At 44.1% G+C, this 11,351-nt stretch overlaps 1 non-coding gene across 1 annotated transcript; it reads right to left on the reverse strand.

Moving 5' to 3' along the window:
* Window positions 1-2,982: 2,982 nt before the first annotated feature.
* LOC112395997 (U6 spliceosomal RNA) lies at window positions 2,983-3,089 on the reverse strand. Its single transcript, XR_003002480.1, has one exon. It is a non-coding gene; the product is annotated as a U6 spliceosomal RNA (small nuclear RNA).
* Between the last annotated feature and the right edge of the window lie 8,262 nt (window positions 3,090-11,351).

An 11,351-nucleotide genomic window follows, 5' to 3' on the forward strand; every position in this document is an offset into this window, starting at 1 on the left:
CAAAGAAGTGATGAATCCATCTGGTATTCCAAACTAGGAACCTTGGAATCATTCTGGATGCCTCTGTCCCCCTTGCTACCTATACCCAGTCTGGGACCTGTGGGACTTATTACCTAAAAGACTTTCACATTAAAAAGAAAAAGGCTTTCACATTTGGCCCCTGATCTCCAGTGCCACCGCTTTAATTCAGCACTTATCATCGATCTCCTGGATCCTTGCAGGAGCTTCCTCATTGGTCTTTCTCTGGCTGGCTTTTTCCCAGGTCATCACATCTGACCTTCAGAGTGATCTTCCTAAAGTGTGAATCTAATCAGATTACTCTTAGGCTCCCCTTCACTTAAACGGAGTTTGCAATCTGGCAGCCTCACCCCGGAGTCTATACAGTGTTCTGAGAAAATGAGAATTACTGCATTTCATTGATTCTAAGATGCACATTTTTTCACATTTTGGCACCTCTGAAATTGGAACGTGCCTTAAAATCGATGGAGTGTCATAGTTTGATGGGTGGCTTTTTTCTTTCTTATTCGTACATAAAATAATAGTACACCTTGTAATCGATGACACCTTATCATTGGTAGAAGTATACTCATACTGACATTTAAAAATAGGGAGATTTGGGCTTCCCTGGTGGTGCAGTGGTTGAGAGTCCGCCTGCCGATGCAGGGGACGCGGGTTCGTGCCCCGGTCCGGGAAGATCCCACATGCCGCGGAGCGGCTGGGCCCGTGAGCCATGGCCGCTGAGCCTGCATTCAGTCTCCGTCCTAAAAAAAAAAAAAAAAAAAAAAAATAGGGAGATTTTACTTAAAAGTATGTCAGTTTCTCTTCAAAAATTACACTGGGTAACAGTGGGCCAGGATTTCTGGATGACAGCCTAAGAGGGAGCTACTGGTAAGTAGCAGCTGCCTCATTTAGACAAGAACTCTCTAGAATGTCCCATCATTTCCACCTAGGCTGCTTTATTCATTTATATTATGTACTCCAGCCTATGTAAGCATTTGAAATTGCAATCCCTAACTGACAGATTAAAGTATGACTTCTTTGCTGCGATTTTCAAGAAGAGTCACACTTGGCACCAATCTGCCTCCTCAGGTTCACATCCCCATCCTCTGCTCTATACACCCTCTATCCCCTAGTCTCAGGAAACATTACTCAAATGTAACCTGCTTCCGAGTGCCCTGGAATGCCTTTCTCCACTTTGTATGCTCTAGGAAGCATTACCTGACTTGCCCTGGTAGGGCTCATATCCTTCTGGGCTCCAATAGCACACGGACGGCATATCTCTGTACCTACACCTCCTGTCTTGAAATTATTTGTGGACGGGCCCGTGTCCCTCATTGCACTGTGAACCTGGTAGGGAAATGAATCAGAATGTATTCATTGTTGTATCCCTGCCTCATAGCTAGAACTTGCTCAGTAAGTATCTGTTAAGTAAAGGATGGATGGGGTGCGTTTTCTCACTGGGATCTCTGTTTTTTGAGTTTTGCCCATGTATAGAGAGCTAAAAGTGAAGTCAGAGGGAAAGGCAAGTGTTTTCCGCAGTGCTCGTAGTTTACAGCAGCAGACGCTGCTTCTGGCTGTGCTTTAAGAAGGTCCTTGGCAGTCAGAGTCAGCCCATGGGGACTTTAATATCTACAGACCCAAAGGTGCTAAGCCAGAGCCAGCTCTGAAGTTTTTTAAAAAATTTATTTTTAAATTAGTGTACAGTAAAACCGACTTGTACAGTTCTGTGAATTTTAACACGTGGGTAGATTAGTGTTACCACCACCATAATCAGGATACAGAACATCGCCTCCAAAACTCCCTCTTGCTATTCCTTTGTAGTCATATTCCCCCCCCACCCCATAAACCTTGGCAACCATTAATCAGTTCTCCATTACTACAGTTTTGTCTTTTCGAGAGTGTCATATAAGTGCACTCAACGTTTTAAGCCTGGCTTCCTTCAGCATAATGCCTTTGAGATTCATCCAGCTTGTGTGTATCAGTAGTTTGTTCCTTTTTATTGGTAAATAACATTCCATTGTATGGATGTCCCACAGTTTGTGTATCCATTCACCCATTGAAGAACATTTGGGCTGTTTTCGGTATTTGACCATATGAACCTGGGTACAGGTTTTTGTATGAATATAAGCTTTCATTCCTTTGAAATAAATATCCACGGATGGGTAGGATTGCTATGTCATATGGCAAGTGCCATATGCATGTTCAACTGTATGAAAAACTACCAAACTATTTTTTCATAGTGGCTGCACCATTTTGCATTCCCACCAGCAAACTATAAGAGTTCTAGTTGCTCCATATCCTAGCCAGCACTGGATATTATTAGAATTTTAAAAAAATCTAATAGGTGTGCAGTGTTAGCTCACTGTGCTTTTTTTAACATGTTTATTGGGGTATAATTGCTTTACAATGGTGTGTTAGTTTCTGCTTTATAACAAAGTGAATCAGCTATACATATACATATATCCCCATATCTCCTCCCTCTTGCGTCTCCCTCCCTCCCACCCTCCCTATCCCACTCCTCTAGGTGGTCACAAAGCACCGAGCTGATCTCCCTGTGCTATGTGGCTGCTATCTAACAAGCTATCTATTTTACATTTGGTAGTGTATGTAAGTCCATGCCACTCTCACTTCGTCCCAGCTTACCCTTCCCTCTCCCCATATCCTCAAGTCCATTCTCTAGTAGGTCTGTGTCTTTATTCCTGTTTTACCCCTAGGTTTTTCATGACATTTTTTTTCCTTGAATTCCATATATATGTGTTAGCATACGGTATTTGTTTTTCTCTTTCTGACGTACTTCACTCTGTATGACAGACTCTAGGTCCATCCACCTCACTACAAATAACTCAATTTTGTTTCTTTTTATGGCCGAGTAATATTCCATTGTATATATGTGCCACATCTGCTTTATCCATTCATCTGTTGATGGACACTTAGGTTGCTTCCATGTCCTGGCTATTGTAAATAGAGATGCAATGAACATTGAAAAATATGGAACGCTTCACAAATTTGCATGTCATCCTTGCACAGGGGCCATGCTAATCTTCTCTGTATCGTTCCAGTTTTAGTATATGTGCTGCCGAAGCAAGCACTCTCACTGTGCTTTTGATTTTAATTTCTGCTTCCTTGAATCCTGTCTGGGGGAATTGGAGGGGAAAGAATGGTCAACTCACCACCAGCATGGTGGTAGTTCAAATTCTGATCTTCCTCAGTGTGCCTTCTGCTATTTACTTTCTAGAGTCCTTGTGTTACTTATTTATTGCTGTATAACAAATTACAAAAAACGTAGAGGCTTAAAACGCTCATTTGTGATCTCATAGCTTCTGTGGGTCATGAATCTGGACAAAGCTTACACGGGCCCTCTACTTCAGGATTTCTCACAAGCTGCTACAATCAAGGTGTTGGCTGGGCTGCAGTCATCTTAAGGCTTAATTGGGGAAGGATCTTCTTCCAAGCTCACGTGGTTGTTGGCAAGATTCAGTTCCTTGAGGTCTGACTGAGGGCCTCAGTTCCTTGCTGGCTTTTGGCCAGAGACTTCCCTCAGTCCTGTGTCATGTGGGCCTCTCCACCACGGCAGCTTACTTCATCAAAAGCGCACTAGTTGTGAAGGCAATAGAGAGAGTCTGCTAGCAAGGCAGAAAGGCACAGTCTTTCATAAGTCACGGAAGTGACAGGCCAACACATTTGCCATATTCTGTTGATTAGAAGGCAGTCACTAGGTCAAGCCTTATACTGAAAGGGAGTAGATTACACAAAGGCATGAACACCAGGAGGCAGGGATCATTAGGAGCCATCTTGGAATTTGCCAGTCTTCAAATAGCTGGTCCATGGATTCTGTCCAGGTTTTGGGTTTTTTTTAAAAATAAATTTATTTATTTTATTTATTTATTTTTGGCTGTGTTGGGTTTTCATTGCTGTGCGCGGGCTTTCTCTAGTTGCGGTGAGCGGGGGCTACTCTTCGTTGCGGTGCGCGGGCTTCTCATTGCTGTGGCTTCTCTTGTTGCAGGCACACGGGCTTCAGTAGTTGCGGCTTGAGGGCTCTAGAGCGCAGGCTCAGTAGTTGTGGTGCAGCGGCTTAGTTGCTCCGTGGCATGTGGGATCTTCCCGGACCAGGGTTCGAACCCGTGTCCCCTGCATTGGCAGGAGGATTCTTAACCACTGCGCCACCAGGGAAGCCCTCTGTCCAGGTTTTATAGCTTCATTCCATGGGAGAGACAGGGTAGAGTGAGTAGAGTGTCCTTATTCCCTCTTACTCTCTCTGAAGATTTTTCATTTGATTTATGAACATTCAAGGTTAATGTAAGGAGTTTCTTTTTTTGTTTTGTTTTGCTTTGTTTTAAACTCAAGCCATCTAGGACATAGCTAGGGTTAGATTATCAGTGGTCAAAATTTAAATTCTGATATCTACTAATCTTGTATTTATTAAGTCACAACCATGGAAAGCTCAACTTTTGTACCCAAGATGGAGCCTTTCAATGATGAATTTATTTTTTTATTTTTTTTTTTATTTTTATTTTTTTTTAAATTTATTTATTTTGGGCTGCATTGGGTCTTCATTGCTGCACGTGGGCTTTCTCTAGTTGCGGTGAGCGGGGGCTAGTCTTCGTTGCAGTGCACAGGCTTGTCATTGCGGTGGCTTCTCTTGTTGCCGAGCACGGGCTCTAGGCATGCGGGCTTCAGTAGTTGTGGCATGCGGGCCCTACAGCGCAGGCTCAGTAGTTGTGATGCACAGGCTTAGTTGTTCCGCAGCATGTGGGATCTTCCCGGACCAGGGCTCGAACCCGTGCTCCTTGCATTGGCAGGCGGATTCTCAACCACTGGGCCACCAGGGGAGCCCTCAATGATGAATTTATAAACGTCAACACAGGACAGCTATTTCAGCTTGTCATTGTGGCTGCTGACCAGGTGACCCCAATAGACAGATCTGCCCAGCCCTGGCCTTTATGAATTTCTTTCACCTGATAGTGACTTATAACCCACCTTTGATTTATTTTAATAACTTTCTAATGACTTGCCAAATATGGCCTCGCTTTTCTCCTACTTAACTGTGGTTTTTCAGTACCCAGAACTCATCCCTGGAAATATGCTTGATCCTTTCTCTTTATGAAAATGTAAAACTACTCAGTATTCCTTCCCTCTCTTCAAAAGGAAGCAGGCTCTTTTTACCATGGCTCACGGGCCTAGTCACTCCGCGGCATGTGGGATCTTCCTGGACCGGGGCACGAACCCGTGTCCCCTGCATTGGCAGGCGGACTCTCAACCACTGCACTACCAGGGAAGCCCCAGGAAGCAGGCTCTTTAAATCAAGGTTCTTCAAATGTTTTTGATCATGAACCTGTCACAGTGAAAGCTTTTTGAGAATGGACTTCTGATACAGTTATATTTATTTATTTACAACTAATACTACTGAACTCATATTTTGTTTACATTACCAAACATAAAGGAAAATAGAAAATTCAGAAAGAATAAGAAAATATGAGTTCTAATATTTTGCTTTCTATTGTCCAACATACCTGTGTATTTTCTGTGGGGCAGGTACCTCAGTTTGGAGACTGCTAGGTGCTAGAAAGCTGGGTCCCCTGTTTCTTGTTTGTACGAAATAGGCTTCATTCAGCCTCCTTGACCTTCCTGGAGTTCCAAAGGGCAGATTCAAACAGTTGCTAATCAGGGAAGGGAGGGAATGCAGAAACAGGGAAGGAGCAGTCAAGAAACAACAGTGCAGCCAGGGTCGTGGTTCCTCCTCGAGTAATACACTAACAATACCTTTGAGTTCTTCTGCAGGGAACTAAGGCCCCCACCCAGGTGGAGGATGGTAACTTCAGGCTGAGCACAAGCTCCCAGGAACTCTGCCCTGTTACCTCACCACCAACCAATCAGAATAAAGTCTGAACACATTGGAAGATAAGGAAGACTCTGACCACCCTCCCCAAATGATTCTCCCTTTAAAAACTTTCATGGTTGAACAGAATCTTCAGAGTCGGTTTTTGGACACTAGTCCACCTTCTCCCCAGGTTGCCGGCCTCCTCAATAAAGCAGCCTTTCCTTTCCAACCAACACTCATCTCTCGAGTACTGGCTTTCAAGCAGGCAGCTGAACCTGAGTTTGGTAACAGCCCCAGCACCAGAGGGCTAGCTGAGAGTTGTCAGAGCTGGGAGGCCAGCCCCATCTGAGCTCCCCACTTTGGCGCTATCAGGTATTAAGGTATCAGGGCCATGAGTGGGCAGACACCTGAAGTACTCAGCACCACATAGATCTGCACACGTCATTTCTTTTCTCAGTCTATTCCCAAGTTCAGCTGCTTTGCCTAGATTCTAGTATATTCCCCAGGGTGTGTCATGACCAATTATAGGAGCTGCCTATTAGAATGACTTTTCCTTGGTAGAAGTTGGAACTGTGGCCAGCTTCAGGAAGCTTGTAAAATAGTAGAGGTTTGCCTGCAATGCCCAGTTTCTTCCTCGTGAGGAAACCAGTCTTCTCTGTTCCTCTATAGCTTGCTACCACCATAGACTAACTGAGCGTCCTGGTTTGGGTTCCCTCAGAAGCTGACCCTGAGACAAGCATTTGAGACCAAGTTTATTTGGAAGGTGAAGGCAAACCCAGTAGGGGAGTGGGGAAGTGAGAAAGGAAGGAGAGACCACCAAGACAGCCAAGAAAGAGTAAGTCCAGCCTGCAGAGGTGGAGAGGCCACCATTTTTCAATCACAGCAGATGGACAGTTTTCTCTATCTGCTTATAAGTCTAATTGCAGCATTATAATTAGGGACTCACTTCATTCTGATTTTTGTTTCACCTCTCCCATTTCACATCCTTGTTAAGTGCATATCTACAAGAACACTCTCTTTTCTTCTGGTTAACTCCTAACTTCTGGCTGTGAAATCATCAGGTCTCAGTGCATCACTTCTTCTAGAAAGCCTTGCTTCATCCCCCTTTCTGGGGTAGGGCTCTTTCTCTGTGCCTCGTACCTGTCCTATTAGAGACTTTGTCATACCATATTGCTTTCATTTATTCATGTAATAAATATCAATTATGCGCCTGGCACTGTTTTAGATTCCAGGAGCTTATATTCCAATAGGGGAGTTACTTTTTATTTGTAATTTTATTTTGATTTCTTATTTACCTATGTGTTTACCTCACCTAATCATATCCATTTTGTTCACCATTTATGTCCTTACTTCTCAGCACAGCGCCTGCCACATAGAGGGAGCTCAATAAAAATGTGTTGAATTGAGTAGAAGAGCCCAGTGCATCTTAGTTCAGGATGATTTGATATTTCTATGGCCTTTTCCAAGGGGGAAATTGAACTCTCAACTTTCCTATTGGCTGTTTTCATACGATGATGTGCCCATTGACAGATAAATTGACCCAACTTGCCTGTTGGGGGTATAAATCTGTTATTGAGTGAGTTAATGGTATTTTGCCCATCATTTTTTCTTTTTCCAGGCTGGGAGAACATAGCCCTGCCTAGCTGGAGGAAAGTCAGAGAACATCTGCAAAGAGGCTGGAAGCTTCATTTTGCAGACACACAAGGGGCTGACTGAAGCAGTATAGTGTAATGATCATAAGTAGAGGTTCTAGAGTCAAAGTGCCCGAGTTCAAATCCCAACTCTGCCACTCGCTTGCTGTTTGACTTTGGGCTATAGTTCCTAATGCGTAATTAGGGATAATAATAGTATATACCTCATAGGATGGTGTGTGAATTAAATAAGTTTAACACCTTTAAAATTAACAAGTGGGGACTTCCCTGGCAGGCCAGTGGTTAAGACTTTGCCTTCCAGTGCAGGGGGTGTGAGTTCGATCCCTGGTCAGGGAGCTAAGATTCCCACATGCCTCATGGCCAAAAAACCAAAACATAAAACAGAAGCAATATTGTAACAAATTCAATAAAGGCTTTAAAAAAAAAAAAAAAAAAAATAAACAAGTGACTAGAATATGGTAAGTGCTCAATAAATGTTATTATCATTATTGTGTTGTTCCCATACATCAGTGCTGGTTCATTTAACAATTGGAAGCCGGCTACAGGACTCTTTGTGGTGCTCAAAGTAACATTTTAGTGTTCTTCATACAGTGGAAAAATATGGTGAAGTTCTTCATTTTAAGCAAATTCTAAATTTTAGCCAAATCACATAAAGGTCACAGCCAATCCAATTCATGGTCCAGAGACTGGCTGTTAAAATAACCACCTAAATCATGAGTTCTTTCCGTGATTAAACAAATATTTAGTGAGTACTGTAGGGGCAGAAAAACTTTCCCTTCTTCCCTTCTAGGTTCTTTGGCTAGTCTAATGGTTAAATTGATATAAGACAGATTAACAGGAGAAAAACAAATTCATTATGAACACATGGGAATCCCATAAAGATATGAAGACTCAAAAGGTAGCCAGATAATTGGAGCTTATATAACGTCCTGAGCTAAGGAAAAGGGTGGGGGACTGGGGATACAAAGAAAAGGAAAGCCATTCGCAGGAAGGCAGAGGAGAGGTTTGGAAAATAGAGGTTGCCCTGTAATGCAGATAAGTTTGTTAGGTAAAAAGGTATCTCTGGTAATAGTTCTTTTCCTGGTACAGGGCCCTTTTCCAATGTAAATTTAGGCAGTTGAGGGGGAGGTAAAGAACTTTTCCTGAATCTGTTGGGTTTTTGATTGCCTTTAGCTCAAAATAATTCTCATGCCAAAGTGGCATATTTTGGGTGGCAAAACCTGCTCCCCTTCAGTACCTCTTATGCATTTGGAGCTGGAGATGCCAAGAGGAATGAAGTGGATCCTTTTCTTTCAGGATTTCACATGTAAAAGGACAAATTACAGCACACTTTGGAAAGTTCTATAATTGGACACACACATGGCTTTGAGAGCCAGAAGACAGAATGACTAAGTCCCCTTTGGCGATTCAGGAAAGGCTTCACGCAGAGGAGGTGACATTTGAACAACTGTATCTAGACATAGCTATCATTTAATCACGTGGATTGAATAGGCCTTTGGCTGGAAACCCAGCCATATAGTGACATTGTCCACTATTTTTGGGGAGCCTGGGTAATTATATTCTCATTTACAGTGTGTATGGCAGCCTCACATCAGGTTCTAATCTTGGAGTCCCTGCCATGGAAACCTGTACATTTGTATTACCTCATAATGAGGCCCTCTGACAATATTTAATATGCTAATAGGAGTACAGAAGCCCAGAACTGCCTTTCCAGTTATTTTTAAAGTGACTCCATTAGATTAAATAGTAAGCTAGGTAACCACTTTACTGGATCTCCTGTGGTTCTCAATTGCAGAAAGGAATTGACTAAAGACCAGCTTGGGTGGGGTTATGAAATGATTATGGCTGGAGACCTTTAAATCCTAGCTCACGGTGCCTAAGGCCAGTGAGCTGAAAAATACATACGCTGTGTAACCAGTTAGGAAGAGTTTGGGAGGAATATTGCTGTTGGTGCAGCTGCAGTCAGCATGAGACTCTAGGAACAAGATCACTCACCTCTGGATAGCCTCAAAGGACAGCAGAACTGAGGCTGGTGACATCCAGTACTGACACTGGCACTTCAGTTTTTCAGTCATGTCTTCCTCGTCTTCCTTCTCAAACTCAGCAAAATCACAGGTCAACTTTCCTTTTCCGTTTTGCTGGTGATGGGAGGTGGATCTCCCTCTCATGTATATATAAAGATATATTTTTTACCGAGCAAGGGCTCGTGTGCCCGTGGCGCAGAAAGCCAAACTCTGACGGCGGGTGTTTGTAGCAAAGTAAGGGTTTATTGCAGGGTGCCACGCAAGGAGAACGGGCAGCTTATGCTCAGAAGACCTAGACTCCCTGATGGCTTTCAGGCAGGGGTTTTTAAAGACAGTGTTAGGGGAGAGGGTCATAGGATGCATGATCAGCTTGTGGAGCTTCCTCTGATTGGTTGGTGGTGAGGTAGCAGGGTGGTGTTTCAGGAATCTCAACCTTCTGCTTCCAACCAGTGTGGTGTCTACATACCTGTGGTCAGCAGGGAGTCACCATCCTCCACTGGGTAAGGGGTCTTAGTTTCTGCCAAACAACTCAGAGATATGCATCAGATTATCTGTATCCCTTCAGGAGGAGCTAGGAGTCCTGTGACTGTTGTCCTCATCATTAACTGCTTGCGTCTGCTCTTTGGAACTCAGAGAAGCCTAGGAGACTAAAGCCTTTCTCTACAAACAAGAAACAGGGGACATGGAGGGGCTTTTGTACCTGGGAGGGCCCCTGCAGGGTCCTGCTCAGTTTCAATCCTCCCTTTTCTTTGGTACTCCTCAACTTGAGGGGAACAGGTGCAGGGCAAGAAAGGGAATAAAGTTTGGGATAGAGAGTTTCATCATAAACTCCACAGAGGAACTCAGTGTTAGGGGGACTTCATTTCACGTTCTTCAATAAGCAGCTAATTGAATGACTGGAAGAATAAAAATGTCATAGAAATGAATTTGCAGTATGGCACCCAAAGATTACTGTCTTAAACCCATGCCTTTTCAAATCCTAAGGAGTAATGTTTGGTGTTCCCACTTCCTTTTTTTTTTTTTTTTTGCAGTACGCGGGCCTCTCACTGTTGTGGCCTCTCCCGTTGCGGAGCACAGGCTCCGGACGCGCAGGCTCAGCAGCCATGGCTCACGGGCCCAGCCGCTCTGTGGCGTGTGGGATCTTCCCGGACCGGGGCATGAACCCGTGTCCCCTGCATTGGCAGGCAGACTCTCAACCACTGCGCCACCAGGGAAGCCCCCACTTCCTTTTCTTAATTGTGCCCAGGTTACTATAATGTTTCCTAAAAATGATCCTCAGTTGACCTAAAGAGTCAGCTACTAAGTGCTTTTCTGCCCTTATTTACCAAAATTTATTTTGTATTTTGTACTGATCAGATTGTTTATGCAAACAGTGGCCTGGCCCCCTTGGAAGCAGTCATGTGACCACAGCGCATTACTTGAGTGCATCCCTTTATCTCTTCACTGGGAACAGGGCAGGGTTGGGGCAGACAGCTGCGGCTCACGGGCCAGCCCAGCCTCTCCTGGATCTACGGCTCTGGGTTCACCTTCCAGGCTGAAAGGCAAAGTCTGTTCGAGTTATTTCTTTGTGTGTATGCATGTGTATTTGTTTTTGTTTTAGTTTTAATGTATTTATTTGTTTATTTTTGGCTGCATTGGGTCTTCATTGCTGCCCGCGGGCTTTCTCTAGGTGTGGCGAGCAGGGACTACTCTTTGTTGCAGTCTGCGGGGTTCTCATCACGGTGGCTTCTCTTATTGCAGAGCACGGGCTCTAGGCGCACAGGCTTCAGTAGTTGTGGCAGGAGGGCTTCAGTAGTTGTGGCACACGGGCTCAGTAGTTATGGCTTGCGGGCTCTAGAGCGCAGGCTCAGTAGTTGT

This window comes from Neophocaena asiaeorientalis, unplaced genomic scaffold, assembly GCF_003031525.2.
Source record: "Neophocaena asiaeorientalis asiaeorientalis breed wild unplaced genomic scaffold, Neophocaena_asiaeorientalis_V1.1 scaffold771, whole genome shotgun sequence".
Lineage (NCBI taxonomy): Eukaryota > Metazoa > Chordata > Mammalia > Artiodactyla > Phocoenidae > Neophocaena > Neophocaena asiaeorientalis.